This window comes from Lissotriton vulgaris, chromosome 2_2 (genome assembly GCF_964263255.1).
Source record: "Lissotriton vulgaris chromosome 2_2, aLisVul1.2, whole genome shotgun sequence".
NCBI classification, from domain to species: domain Eukaryota; kingdom Metazoa; phylum Chordata; class Amphibia; order Caudata; family Salamandridae; genus Lissotriton; species Lissotriton vulgaris.
This window is the reverse complement of record NC_141688.1, coordinates 307,043,812-307,059,011: the sequence shown is the minus strand read 5'-3', so window position 1 is coordinate 307,059,011 and position 15,200 is coordinate 307,043,812.

The following is a 15,200-nucleotide window of genomic DNA, read 5'->3' as shown; positions in this document are numbered from 1 at the left end:
TTAACGTTTCCATATTCCAGATTGCTGTGCAGGTAGATCAATGAGACGAAGAAGATAAACAGGATGCACGAAATCAGTTATAAATAATCAAAAATGGGCCGCAAGCATAGTTCAGTAAAATATCTAAGAAGGCATGCTGCATTCTGCATTCCCTAACTGATGGTATCTAAGTAGATAGACATCAGTGGTACTGTGAGTAATTGGCTTCTCACAAAAACCTTGGGGAAAAAAATACAACAACAATAATAACATTTCCTGAATATGTCATGCTCTAAGGAGCCTCCCCTCCGCCCAAAGCAAGAAGTAGAAGTGAGATCACTTCATCACAGGCTAAGTGACTGCAGTGGGCTCCGAAGCGACTCCTTCCCAATCACCGGTGCTAACAAAGACGTGCTCCGTCAGGAGCACGTACTTCCACAGACCGTGTGTACCGTTGGGGGCACGATCTTCCACAGACCGCGTGTGCCGTCGGGGGCATGTTCTTCCACAGATTGCATGCACCAAACGCAGTTCAGTCACTTCTAACTGAAAAAATGTGCTGTGCTTTGAAAACCACGAAAACCATCAAACCTAAAATGCAGCGTGGCGCGTTCTAACACATCAAGGCATTATCCTCGGTTTTAGTGTTGTCCGTGAATATTATTGGAGTCTTTTTTAGAGTAAAAAAAACTGGGAGGCAAAAAATGATTTCATGAGTTTGTCTTTGTGTTTATGTGTCATTAGTAACTACCTATTCCAAATATATATATGTATATTTATTTTTCCACAAAAGTAAGCAATACCTCTTAGTTGCCTCACGAATGCACGTAGTTCAATGATCCATGTCACGTAAACAAGAGTGGTACGTTTGCTAGGAGACACTCTAATAACATAAATATCACACAAAATACTATGGGGCATATTACCAAGGGGGGCGATAGGTAATTATCGCTGATTTAGCGGGCGTTTTCGGCCACTAAGCGGCGATAATTCTATCGCACTATTAGCAAGGCTGTCGCTAACTGATGTTAGCAACAGCTTTTAGGCGATAGCCAGCGGTTTGGGGTCCACTTTGCATGTCAGCGATCTTTATCGCTAATGATAAGCAAAGTGGGCGTATCCAACCAGTTAGCGACTGAAAGCAGTCGCTAACGTTGCTATCGCCTATTAGCAAGGCAGGCTTAGCATTGGAAATATTTGCGCTAAGCGCGAATATCTCCAAATGCCAACACCTGCCCAGACCAGTTCTCAGTCATGTTATCCAATGAGAGGTGGATTACATGGCTAAGAGCATTTAGTAGAAGTAGAAAACACAAAAAGATGAGTGGAGGGTCCCAGGGGATGTTTAGTGACCACACAGTTATAGCCCCCTAAACATGAGTACAAGCAAACAGTAGAATAACTATGGGTCAAAGAGTAGGATGTGTCTTTTTAGAAGTGTGTTTGAGTGAGTGTGTGTTGAAATAGAGGTATGAACAGCACACAACAAAGTTTCGCACCTAATGAGAAGATGTTCTTCAGTTTATCGTTATTTACCGCCCTGTCATCATTTGGAACCTTTCCCAAGATGTGGAAGCAAAGTTGTTGCTATTTAACACGGGAAAGGAAAGTGCATGGTGACTTGCTTGATAAACTGAAGAGCAGTGCAAGAAAGAAAAATTGTGAGAATCAAAAAAGATAAGAGCAAGGAGTGCTCTGTGTTTAAAATTGGATAATGAACGCTAGGGAATTTTATTCTGGTGCCTGTTCATTTCCAAGGTTAAAAAATATTCAGTGCAAGACTGTCAGTGAGTAACCCTAATAATCACTGATTTATATTGAAGTGGTCGACATGTTTCTGCGGTCTAGTGATCAATAAATATGTGCCGCTTCATCAGGACCTAAAGTACATGCTACTGCTCAAAAGTGCGTTTAAAATAGGATACAGATATCACTTTATCAATCCTGGTGTCCTCCTTTAGGGTTAGAGGAACGTGCCTCACCTCACCTGGCAACAGCTCAGGAGGATAGTGCACCGCTCTGCCCGTCGGTACACTCGGCAGCCGTCTGTGCTGCTGGGGGGGTCAAGAGCATTTAGTCCCTAATGCGTGAATATCGCTGTATTCTCAGCGTTATTCATGCATTTCGCCCCTTTCGCTGGATATTTTAGCACAATGGAGAAAAACGTTGCTAATAGCATGTTTTCTCTGCTAACATATCCAGCGATAGGCGGCGATAAAAAAATCGTCGCTAAGCCTATTTAGCTATAAATATCGCTACTTGTTGGTAATATGCCCTTATATACTTTATATGAGGCTGTGGAACGGAGTTGGAGTCTTGGCGTCGGCTCTCCGCGTGACTACAAAAAACATGCAGATCTGAAGAAATAAAATGTAACAATTCAGATTGGTTAAGGCAGAAGTATCAATCCATGTGCAGTGCACTGCCCCTTCCCTTGTACTCTCCGCAGCCCACCATCCTACAGTTTCCATCTGTCTCCTTCAGCCCTCACCCATTCCAAACCCTGTCCCAGGGAAGCTAAAAATGGTCTCCTCTGCCCATGGCTTATGCAGCAGGCCTGGGCTTGGCGGGTAAAAATTATTGCAAATTCAGGGGCCCACCGCCTGGGAAAAATCCTTAACATCGCGATCAGTACACCATGATCCTGTTACATCGTGGTTGTTACAACGACCGCGATGTTACCACGCTATGCCATTACAACGCATGTCTTTACATCTAAATGGCATGCTAACATTACAAATAGCATAGTTTACTATCCCAACACCTTCCTTACTGTTAAGTGGACTGGAGTTGGAATAGGAAATTACACTTTCCTAATGTTAGCACGCAATCTAGTGCAAGTCGATGTAAAGACTTGCGTTGTAATGGCGTAGCGTGGTAACATAGCAGTCGTTGTAACGATCGCAATGTAACGGCATGCGTTGTACTGACTCACATTGTAACATCATAAATCCCACCGCCCATGTGCCACTCAATTACAATTACAATGTATCTTTATTGTTTGATTACTTAAAATCATGACAATTAAAATAGGTACTTCATGTATACGGTTGGAAAGTGGATCATTAATACAAACATTAGCATTGTAAAATAATGGAATGGCAACAAATAAAACAAAAAGAATGAAGCAACATTTTGGGTATCAGCACAGGATATTCAGGGGTTTGTTAATTACTGGAATGGCTCATCAGTGTACAGATAGGGGCGGAGGTGCCTGTGTCCCAATCTTTCTGAGGCTTTTTAGCCGCTTTTGTAATGAATTTGGTAAACCGGATGTTGAGCATCGTGTTTTCTGGGTTCATAGCTGCTATGATAGCTTGTCGGCATGATCGGACTCCGAGTTTGTTCCATTCGCCCCGCAACAGGGTCTTTATGTCTGTAAGCAATGCGGGACAAGCACAGACCTCGTGCGCTATTGATTCGAGTGATAGCCGCACTCCCTGCACTTGATGTTATCACGTGTTTTAAGAAGGGTCATTCACCCATCCTCCGAGCCATAAACTTCTACCTTCCTGGGAGTTACGCAGTCTGTTACACAGCTTAATGAACGCACCGGCCTCGACGTCTCGATGATCTAATAGGCTAAATAAAAGCCTTACATGGGCTGGCGATGAAGATGTTACCAGGTGCCATACTCGGGAAGCGCTGATGAAAATAGACAGGCGAATGATGCAGAAGTTGAGAGGCACAACATGGGAATCTATCTGGTTCAACACAAAAGTAACATACCAAGGGGCAACAATGAACAACGACACATGGATCGAGAAAGGAATCAGCCTCTCCAAACAGATGGAAACCAAGAAAAAGCCGCTGACATTTAAAAACATACAACAACTACATGGCCTTCCAAACCAAGAGCTCTACAACTTCCTCAAGATCAAAACTGCCATAACCAGAGCAAACCTACACAGAGAAGAACCAGGCATCATCAAATACATGCAAACCCTAAACTCAACAGGCCACCAAACTGCAAAGATCTATAAGCTCCTGAGCCCATCCACACTGTCGCAAAACAAGAAAACAACAAACTCATGGGAAACACTCCTGGGCAGGCAGCTAAATGAAAAAGAACGAGCAAAAATGTGGAGCTCAGCAACAACAAACAAAGTCACCCCACAACTAGCACAAACCAAATACTGGCTCCTCCACAGGGCCTACTGGACCCCGTCCAGGCTCCACAAGGTTGGCATCGCAGAATCAGGCAACTGCTGGAACTGCCAGAAGGAGGAAGGAACCCTCGAACACCTCATCTTCGAATGCGTGAAAGTCAAGAAGTTCTGGACACAGATCAACGCATTCCTAAACGACATGCTCAAAGCAGACCTAACAATCAGCTTTGCAAGCCTGGCAACAGAACACCTGACCGCAAACCTAAACAACAGAGAAGAAAGAGACCTACTGGACCTGCTACTCACAGCAGCCCTAAAGATAATCCTGACTAACTGGAAGAACACTACCAAAGCAAACTTTAAAACATGGATCAACTGGGTCACCTTCCTGAGAGGAGCAGACAACATCACAGGCAACTTCTCTAAGGAGCATAACGCCAAAGTACACATGTGGAGCACACTAGACGAGCACCTGAAGAAAACCCAATAGACCCCCCCCTCCCTCTCTCTCCTTTTCTCTCTTTCTCTCCACCCCCCTTCTTACCTGGGGGAAGCCAAGAAAAAGCAAGCACAAATGGACTGTATATAAAGAAAATGCCAAATGTATATTCCACTTATATTTTTTATCAATAAAAATGTATTAAATAAAAAAAAGAAGATTTTGGTTTTATTCAGTATATTACAGTTGGTCCCCTAGCCGAAAGCTTTGCTATGCTGCCAAACCTGCACCTGGTAACAAAAACGACTCCCAGGGGTCTAATATCGGCCCCCACCCTGGTGGCCTCTGGAGAAATGCCCAGTACCCGCTGCAGCCAGTCCGGCCCTGTTCTTGTCGTTTGGCATACCTCTGATCAGAAGTAGCTGAACCGCCGAAGCCCTCCCTTCAAAGGCTGCTGTGCAATTCATGTTAATATGTTAATAACATATTAACATCCTAATGCATCCTAATGCAACGCACCATTCAACAAGCAGGACTGTATTTATTGCTTTAGCTAAGGTTTAGCATAGCGCTTAGAAACAGCGTGAGGTTTTAGGATGTCAGAAACTCGCTAACAATGTAAACAAGCACTGGCGTTGCCAATAGGTCTCGCAGTAGGAAAGTTGGAGCTATTACAATTGCAAATAGCAATGCCTTTTTTTTTTGTTTTCATTTTAAAAACATAAAGGGCCTTGTCATTTACAAAACCAATAGGTCCAACTTTCCTACTGCGAGACCTATTGTGCACTGCACAGTGTGGGTGAAAGTGGCACTGCGTGGGTGTGAGTGCCTTTGGGTGAGTGGCGTTGCATGTGTGAGTGTTGTTGCGTGGGTGAGTGGCGTTGCGTGGGTGAGTGGCGTTGCGTGGGTGAGTGGCGTTGCGTGGGTGAGTGGCGTTGCGTGTGTGAGTTGCGTTGCGTGTGTGAGTGGCATTGCATGGGTGAGTGTGGCGTTGCGTGCGTGAGAGTGGGCTTGCGTGGGTAAAAGTGGCACTGCGTGGGTGTGAGTAGCGTTGCGTGGGTGAGTGAGGTTGAGTGGGTGTGTGGCGTTGCGTGTGTGAGTGGCGTTGCGTGTGTGAGTGGCATTGCGTGTGTGAGTGGCGTTGCATGTGTGAGTGGCGTTGCGTGTGTGAGTGGCGTTGCATGTGTGAGTGGCGTTGCATGTGTGAGTGGCGTTGCATGTCTGAGTGGTGTTGCATGTGTGAGTGGCGTTGCATGTGTGAGTGGTGTTGCATGTGTGAGTGGCGTTGCGTTGAGTGGCGTTGCGTGGATGAGTGGGGTGTGTGGATGAGTTGCGTTGTGTGGATGAGTGGTGTTGCGTGGATGAGTGGCGTTGTGTGTGTGAGTGGCGTTGCGTGAGTGAGTTGCGTTGCTTTGAGTGACTGGCGTTGCATGTGTGAGTGGCGTTGCATGTGTGAGTGGCGTTGCGTGGGTGAGTGGCGTTGCATGTGTGAGTGGTGTTGCGTGGGTGAGTGGCATTGCATGTATGAGTGGCGTTGCGTTGATGAGTGGCGTTGCGTTGATGAGTGGCGTTGCGTGGATGAGTGGCATTGCGTGGATGAGTGGGGTTGCGTGGATGAGTTGCGTTGCGTGTGTGAGTGGGGTTGCATGGGTGAGTTGCATTGCGTGTGTGAGTGGCGTTGCATGTGTGAGTGGCGTTGCATGTGTGAGTGGCGTTGCTAGTAAGCTTGTTGACCTTTCCTTTTTCTCATTTTTGACTGATGAGTCTGACCTCGGAGTTTAATGTCCCAGGACAAGAAACCACATGCGGACGTTGCTTTAAGGGCGAATGAGTTCAAGTATTGGAAAAAGGCTCTGCAATGTTTTACTTTGGTTATTTAAGAAACCACATGCGGACGTTGCTTTTAGGGCGAATGAGTTCAAGTATTGGAAAAAGGCTCTGCAAGTAAAAATAAATGCACGCACGGAGACAAAGTGAAAAAATGAGTTCGAGTATTGGAAAAAGGCTCTGCAAGTAAAAATAAATGCACGCACGGAGACAAAGTGAAATAAAGAATGGCAGCCGAAGCAAATACAAACAAGCAGCAATTGGCCACGGCCTGCCTGCGAGGCTCAAAGTGTAAGAAGGCAGGTCTTGGGCAGAGGCAGAGTACTGACTTAGGAATGACTGTGAGGCGCATTGGTGTGAAGCACATCAAAGGGCTTCTCCTCCCCTAATTAGGTGAGGAGAAGCCGTTTCGGGAAACTGAAAGTACGGCCGGCCTGCGGCCAGCCATGAATAATTAGGGGAGGAGAAGCCTTTTGATGTGCTGGGCTGGCCCTGAATGCGCGTGCATGTTTAATCACGTGGTTCACGTGAACTGCATGAAAACCGCGGGGCTGAAAGCCCTTTGGTTTGACGATGTTTTCGCCTCTTGAATTCTCGCTCCGCTCGATGCGCTTGCGCACATCGATAGGTCGCGAGACCTAAAAACACTTATCTTGTTTTTGCTGACCGACCGTTACTTGCTTAGCTACTTTCGTTTTTTAATTCTGTGCATTTACTGTACATATTTTATACACTAGACTGAGGATTTCAAAATAAACATTTTAAACTACATGCCTCCCCTTTCTGAGTGATGTATATAAGTGTGTTATTTATAAATGAAAGCCTGTGTGCCTGATCTCATCTTGAGGGACTGATGGTAGCCTGAAAGCACAGCCTGCGTTAGATTGAACAGCGGGCTTGCGTTAGGACTGCAGTCGAACCAGCTTTCTAATTCAATGTTGCTGCATTAAACTTGGGGGCATATTAGCAAGAACCTCGTTAAAATGACCGGCGTTTTAGCGTCAGGAAACTGCCGCTAAACTACGATAATGGGCTTGCTAATTTCCTTTTTAGAATTCCAATAGAAGTCTGAGGCTGATATTGGAATTCTGTAGCGCATATTAGCAAGCCCATTATAGCCGCTAAAGCGCCAGTTTCCCGACGCTAAAATGGCGATCATTTTAATGAAGTTCTTGCTAATATGCCCCCTGGTCCTTCCATGAAAGGGTTAGAAATCTGTACCCTGCCGCTGGGGACTTTGCCAAATTTCATTTTGGGGACACTTCTATCAAATATTGGGGCTGCTGCCCAAAGGGCATGAGGTCGGCTCTGGAGGCAACAAAGTGGACCTGCTGAAGGCTACGCAAACTCCAACATAAAGTGAAAATTGGGTCCTTTAAGACCCCTCATTTGTCATCCTCCAATGAGAGTATGACTGCCTTTCCAGCCCCCCACCACCTTCCACCCAATGGGCGCACAGCAGACCCAGTCACCTCTTCCCCAGCCAAAGCACCAGGGCCAACTTCACCCACAACCACCCAAAAGTAAGTTGGGCCGACAGCTGGTCCAGTCACTCCTACCCACCCAATAAACTACCAGCGTTACTCTTTTCACCCACCCCCCAAAAGTATGTTAGGTCCGCCTGCCAAGGGCTCCTGGTGGGCTCCAGTCAGCCCTTCTCCACCCAAACTAGAACCAGTGTCCCCTTTATCGCGACCACCCAAAAGTATGCTTGGGCCCTCCACCTCCCCATCCTGTGTTGGGCCCCGTCATTCCTCCTCCACCTACAGGGCCAGTGCTCCTAAATCCCAAAAGTAAACTAGGCCGAGAGCAGGCCAAGTCACTCCCACCTTCCCAAAGCAGCAGCGCTACTCCACCCCCTGGCAGTATGTTGGACCCATAGCAGACCCGAGTCATCCCTTTCCCGCCCAAAGCACCAGTGCATCCACAACCCAAAAGTAGGTTGGGCTTACAACAGGCCCAGTCCTTTCCACCCACCAAAAGCAGCGGTGCCACCCCACCACCCAACGGATGTTGAGCCAACGGGGGATGCCTGAGTCACCTGCCCCACCCAAAGCACCAGTGCTTCTGATGGAGCAAGGATTCGCACGTAAAGCGACTTGCTCTCATTCAGGAACCTCGCCTAACGTATAATCATATTATTCCAACTGTCCGTCATTTATTTAGCATTTTTCCCCACACGCGGGTGTCCCCAAGAGGCTTGCCTGTGTGTCTTTTCATCCTCACAATGCTTGCACTAAGGAAATGGCTGCTTTGCAGAAATCCAGTCTGCGCATGCGTCGGTCATACCCATGTGATGTGACGCACTCGCATTTTGGAGGGATGGTATTGCTCATGCGCACTGATGCAAAGATGGCCGCTTGTCTCTCACCACGCTCTCTCTGCTTGCTACCGCTGCTTTTGCCTATCTGTCTTTTCGCACTAAACTTTAATACTATAGATGTTATAAAATACGGGGTGTGTTAATTTCTATCACGGTATACAGTGTGATCATTTTTGTATGATTCTAATTTGTTTTCGCTTACTTTTCATGTATCGCGTCTCTGGGGGGTCGATAACACATGAGCTACGCCATGATGAAGCTCCTCTGAGAACTGTCATGTGACCTGAGAGAAACCTCACTGCGCAGAAGCTAAATCAAGCCAGCTGGCTCCAGAAGCCCAATGCGCCTGGGAAGCATCTCCAGGAGACTAAATCTTACCTTGGGCGAAGCAACACTGTTGCTACCTGCTATGTACTGTATTGTTTTTCTGTATTCCTATGATGGGAACGTGAACTCAAGGGGCGGATGTGCAAATTTTCATATTCATGATGGGAACACTGAATTCTAGGAGGTGACAAAGACCAGGTCACCTCTCCTGACCAATCACAATGTGGGAAACTGTCACTTGCAACATTAGTGGGTGGTCTAAGGGACCCCAAACAGTATAATTGTCCTAGTATAGCTTAGGAAAATTGTCCGACTTGTCCGAGTAGCAGACCTGTCACTGACCCTACGAACTCTATAGGTGCTCAATCTAAGAGTGCTGCGGAGCACTCTGTCCATACTTTCCACAATCTCCTAGGGGTGGAAATAGTCTTAAGTGCTGGCGAAGCACTTTGCTGGGGAAATTCGAAAACCCAATCGGGGTTACTGGCGGATTACTTGCAGAGAGAGGGGTAACGCAGGCGTTGCATCCGAAGCTGTGGGTGTTGGTCGTACCTTGGGAAGCCCAGCCCTGACCCAAACCTGAGGGGTATCCTGTCCTGACTGTCCGTGAGCTGTACCTGCTCGCATTCTGGTATTCCATTCCTTGAGGGTCCTTGTCCCGTCTTCCAAACTGACCCGTGGCCAGGGTTAGTCCTCATTCCTAAATTAGGTAAATATTACTCTGTGGGTTTACGTCTTTCTCTCACTTTCTCTTCTTTTCTTAATAAAGCACTCTTGCCTGTTATATTGCCTTATCACCTTGAAATGCAAAGTATATGCAATTGTTTATTAGAATTGTTCCACTTCTCTCCCCACCTGTAGGAAATTACCAAACCGTCATATTTTATTAGTGTGTTCCAGTTTTTCCCTTTCCTTTAGCATGGTTGCAGTGAATTTAGTATAAATAGCATAAGAAGCCTAGTTTAAATATACATTCTAGGTCCTGTTCATGTCCCACGCCTTAGTTTAAACTTGTGCTGAATAGCTTGTTCACTAAATGCTCATATCCTATAGTGTTCCCAATTCTTCTAATGGTACTTGCCCTAATCCTTAGTTATATTGTGGGTTTGGTTTTACTGATAGATGTGTTACTGTGTATTTGGCTTGTTATCTCGACATATCCATTCTAAATCTTTTGATAAACGTTAAAAAACTCATCAGGTGTCTGTGGTCATTTACAAAAACGTGTGGATAAACGTACTTGATATATGTAAAGTTTTGCTCCCCTTTAGGAAATCTGTCACCTATCCACTGCTAGCTCCTGATCCATCAGGAGTAATGTGCCTGTGGTAAGTCAGGTACATGAATAGTAAGTGGTGTAAGAGTCACCCCCCGAATTACTCATAGTGGCGTGCAAGAAATCACCCGGTTCACGCAAATTCAGTCCTCGTTTACTCACGTCAGGGCCCAGTGCGTGGGTGAAAATTGGTAAACTTGTGACCCGGGTGACCTGCGCGCTCTATCAGTAATTTTCTGGTAGCAGAGGCATGGTTAGGACTAGTTAAGATAGGTAGATAGGATAGTTGATAAACAAACCGTGAAAACAAGATGTGCTGCTGATTTTTCTATTGCATTGATTCAAGAATTTTGCCATGTTTAAGGTTTTTATGTAAATGTTTATGATTTTTGCATTGCTGCTATAAGTTTTATATGTCGTATTAACAAAGAACTGTTTGTAAGCGTTCAGTGTAGTCCGAATCCCCGGGGAAGTATATAGCTAACGGTGAGTAGAATCCGGTTAGCTGGAAAAGTCACTTGTCTAGAGTCATTAGTGCAGGGTTAGGAATAACTGGAAGCACTAATTAGGATCCTTTTGCATCTGTATAATTGATAGCTGCGAGTCCTTTGTATAAAACTTTCCTTGTGATATCACCTAGAAAGGGTCACATGTGGGAGGAGTAATAGGGTCTCCGAGGCTTGACTGGTAAGTAAAATAGTCCGCTAGTGAAATCCTGGCTCAGTACATATCCCAGACAGAAGTGGATGAGTCAGAAGAATAACGGGTTCTATATTACTAGTGTGAGAGGTTAGGCAAAGAAGTCTATCCAGAGTGAATGAAAAGTAGACAGAAGTGGTTTACTTGTAGTGAGAGAAAGTTTTTCTATCTATTTAGAACACTCAGACACAGTGGCAGACGTTGTGTGTTAGTAACTAAGTTTTGCACTCGCACTTTAGGAAAAGTTAAAAGTTTCCGTTACCTTGTAAAGGAGGGAGTCAGTCGGAAGGCTGTTCTGACGTCACTCCGTGCCGCGCTGGTATTGGTCAGGACAGCGGGTGTGTAGTGAAGCCAAATTTGTAAGGGAGGGGTGAGTGCGGGAGCGTGAGACTTGGTCTCGCGAAAGGCCGCGCACCCATTGGACAAGGATTTTTTGTATCCGTAGTGTTGATTGGGTTCTACAAAATAAAAGTTGCGCTAGCATTGGAAGTACAAAAGTAAACAAGATTAATCAGGCCGAGTTAGAAGCGAGCCTGGAAAGGCATATGTGGTATCCTGAGTTCTTACCTAATCCACAAAACTCAGGCTTCTATAAGGAACAGATTATACGAGGTAAACCGCACATGATGTATGGAATAAAGAGAAAAATGTCATTTGCCGACAAGGTAAAGAATTTCTTCAAAACAGATAAGCCCATTAGAACGAGGGAGGGTGTGATCATTCCTCCGCCGAATACTCCTGCTTCCTTCATGATGTTTGAAAAGGGGTATCATACCTGTGTGTGGCTAGAGAATTGGGCCAAGTATACTGCAGATGACGGAGTCCTAGCGTTTCCTATTGATGGTACGTTTAATGGTAGGATTCTGTTTAACTTGAGGACCCGCATGAATGAATTACATCCCAGATAAGCATGGGCGGAAAATCCGTTACGCTCGCGGATTTTGCGGATTTTCGGGAAATCCGCAATCCGCGAGATTTGCGAATTTCCCGCAAAATCCGCAAATCCGCGAGCAGCGGATTTTGCTCGCGCTGCTCGCACTGTTCGCGTGAGTTCGCGCCCCACGAATAAGTGCAAAATTGCAGAAATACGATCTTAGCAAAACTGAAAGTAACTACTTACCAGGTTCAAAAGTTCAGGCACATCATTAGTAGCCATTTCCTGTAGTGCTTCCTGAGGGGCCCCTCCAGAGTTCAGTTGCCAGTTGAAACTATTATGTGACCCTGCTCTGAACCTCAGAATAGTTACACATATGCCACAAAGGTCCTGAATTACAGCTAAGGGAGACAAGCAGGAGCCAGGCTGGAAGTTAAAATCCATTAATCAGCCCCTAATTCATTTTTGTCAGTTGGGGCAGGGCAGGTGTTGTAACTAATTTTGCAACAATGAAAGCACTTAGCAAGTGCAAAAGATCACTAATCAGGGCGCACTAAGGAAGCAGGTGCCAGCTAAAAAAATATTCTGTGACACATTAATCAGCCCCAAATTAATTCAGGTCACTTGAGGCAGGGAAGGTGTGCTTTGCTTTGCCGAAAATAATGTACACTGGACAACCAGAGGGTGTGGTGATGAAACAGAGGGTGGCATGGGTGGGCCAGAGGGTGGCATGAGTAGTCAGAGAGTGGCAGTGGTGACAGAGAGTGGCAGTGATGAAGAAGAGTGTCCCAAACAGGCTGGACACGTAGAAACAACAAGTTCGCGAAACTTGCGACCCGACAGGTAAGTTCGCAATTTGCGAAATTGTAAAAACCCTCGCGAACTGGCAGAAACACGGGCGAACACAAAAAAAAAAAATCCGCAAATTCGCGGGAATTCGCGGATTTTGCGGATTGTGAATCCGCAAATCCGCAAAATTCGCGGATTGCCAATCCGCAAAATCCGCTCATGCTTAATCCCAGACCCCGACTAACCCAGTACGAAGCCTTAGAAGAGTGGGAAATTGAGGCTTTGGAGAGAGATAGACCCCGGATGGACAAGGGAGTGAGTAAATGGTATCCGAGGGTCCATAGGGAAACCAAAGAGCAGAAAATGAAACATTGGAGACAAAGCATGATGGTGGAGGGTTTGTTTCCTATGATGGGGGTATTAGAACAAGGGAAAGGCAAGAGTAAAGAAAAAACCCATCACTTAATGGCAGTAGGGGACTCAGAAGATGAGCATCTAGAAGATTTATTGATGAAAAACCCACCTCCCTATGTAGCAGAGTCAGAGCCTTTAAGTTCACCAAACCCGTTTGCCAAATATCCCAGATGTCGGAGGGATAGTGAGACAGATGGAACGGGTACGGATAGTAAGACCAGTGAAGGGGATGGGTTTTGCAGACCTAAATCCACGGTCCCGAATTATCAGCCGTTTGGGGAAGGCCCACCTCGATTGATTACTCCGACTGCCCCAAGTATTTACCCTCCCTTGGTACCCCAAGTATTGCATGACAAATCCGCAGAAAGGGCTTTGCGAGAACAAGAGAAGGAAGCCCTGGTTAGACAGCGAGATGATTTGGTCCGGACCATAGCCCAGATACATCCTCATCCAGATTCCCTGACTATCCCAGTAACCATTGGACCCGCTATTCCTCTTTATAGGGATAACCTGGCTAGTCCTCGTCCTCCCGTCATGACCCCAAACATGCCAACTCCCAGCATTCCTCCCCCGAGAAAGGAAGTGCTCATAGATGATGATCAAGAAAGTGAGTGCGAATCGGTGGTCCTGATGGATATGCCCATTAGGGAACCTAGAACTAGCATGTCGGGGCAAGAAGTCAGAGTAGACCAAAAGAAGTTCTGATTGAGAGTACATCTGGGGTTAGGAGTGCCACGGTGGTATCCCCAGAAGAATTAGACAGATGCACCAAAGAATTAGAGAAAGAGACCACTCCCCAACCCAAACCATTATAAATCTATAAGCTAAGAATAGAAATAGAAGAAATGATGGCTGGAAATGTAGGGTTAGACCGATTGAACTCCTTCAGTGAAGAAGAGTTATTGTTCATTAGTAAAAACCTTACCCGGAATGCTAGATTGCTCCATGAGAGATTATTGGACACCGCCACAGAAATGGGAATCGACGTCAGTCGCTCAAAAATTCTTCAGAAACCATACAGAGTAGATTTTTCGGACAAAGACTTAGAGAGCTTGAATGTGGTAGGAAAACAGATCCAGATAAAAGAATTATTAAAACTCTTGCAGAAATGGGGGGATGTAGGGAAATGGAGAACCCGGTGGGCAAAGAAAAAGGAAGACAGCAGGGCCAAAACCCCGGTTTCAGAATATGTGCTGAAAGAAGTGACTCCCGCGGAAAAATTGTGTCCCATGAGAGAGGTCCCGGGGGGAAAGTATGTCCATGTCCCTTGGTCCCGACAGGATATTGTGTCATTTACTAATGACTTCCCGAAATTACAAGAGAAACCAGTTGACTGGTACAGACAGGTTGAACGCTTCATAAAAGTTCAAAAATGCCAATTGAAAGACCTGGATGGGTTTTTCGACATTGTGGTCCCTGTAGATTTGTGGACCGACTGCAAAATTGAAATTGATTGGCCTAGTGAGGAATATACGAGAGACGAAAAGACTGGAGCTCCCGCACCTGAAGTAATGAGGAAGTATGAGCAAGTCATACAATACCTCAAGAAAAAGGTACCTGCAAAGGAAACCGATTGGACCAGAATAGATAGAACCACCCAAGAGCGAGATGAAACTGTCCATTCCTTTTATGAAAGGTTACTGCAAGTATTCAAAACTTACAGTGGTATCGATAATGTAGACATGAAAGACATGACCCATTTCAGTTACAGATTCGTGCTAGGATTAAGGCCTGAAATATCACAATGGATTCGAGATAATAAAATAAGTTGGCAGGGAAAGCCCATAGATGATGTCCTGAAATACGCAAAATACTGCGAAGATGAAATCGAGAATAAAAAGAAGGCCCTCAAGGAGAAGGTTATGTGGGCCCAGGTAAAATTGGCTGAACAGCAAGAAAAACAGTTAAGTAAACTGAATTCCAATAATAATGCTCAGAATGCCACTGCTGGGGGAGGAGGGAAGCCCCGGGAAAAAATGAGTCGGGAAGAGGCTATGAAGAAATTCCCCTGCCACGGGTGCGGCCAGTTAGGGCATTGGAGAGACGAGTGTCCACACCTGCAGGCCGGTAATGCCCCTATAAATGGTTTAAATCCACAGGTGCAGAAAGAGGGGACGAGAAAGAACCAGCAACAGGTAAAGCTA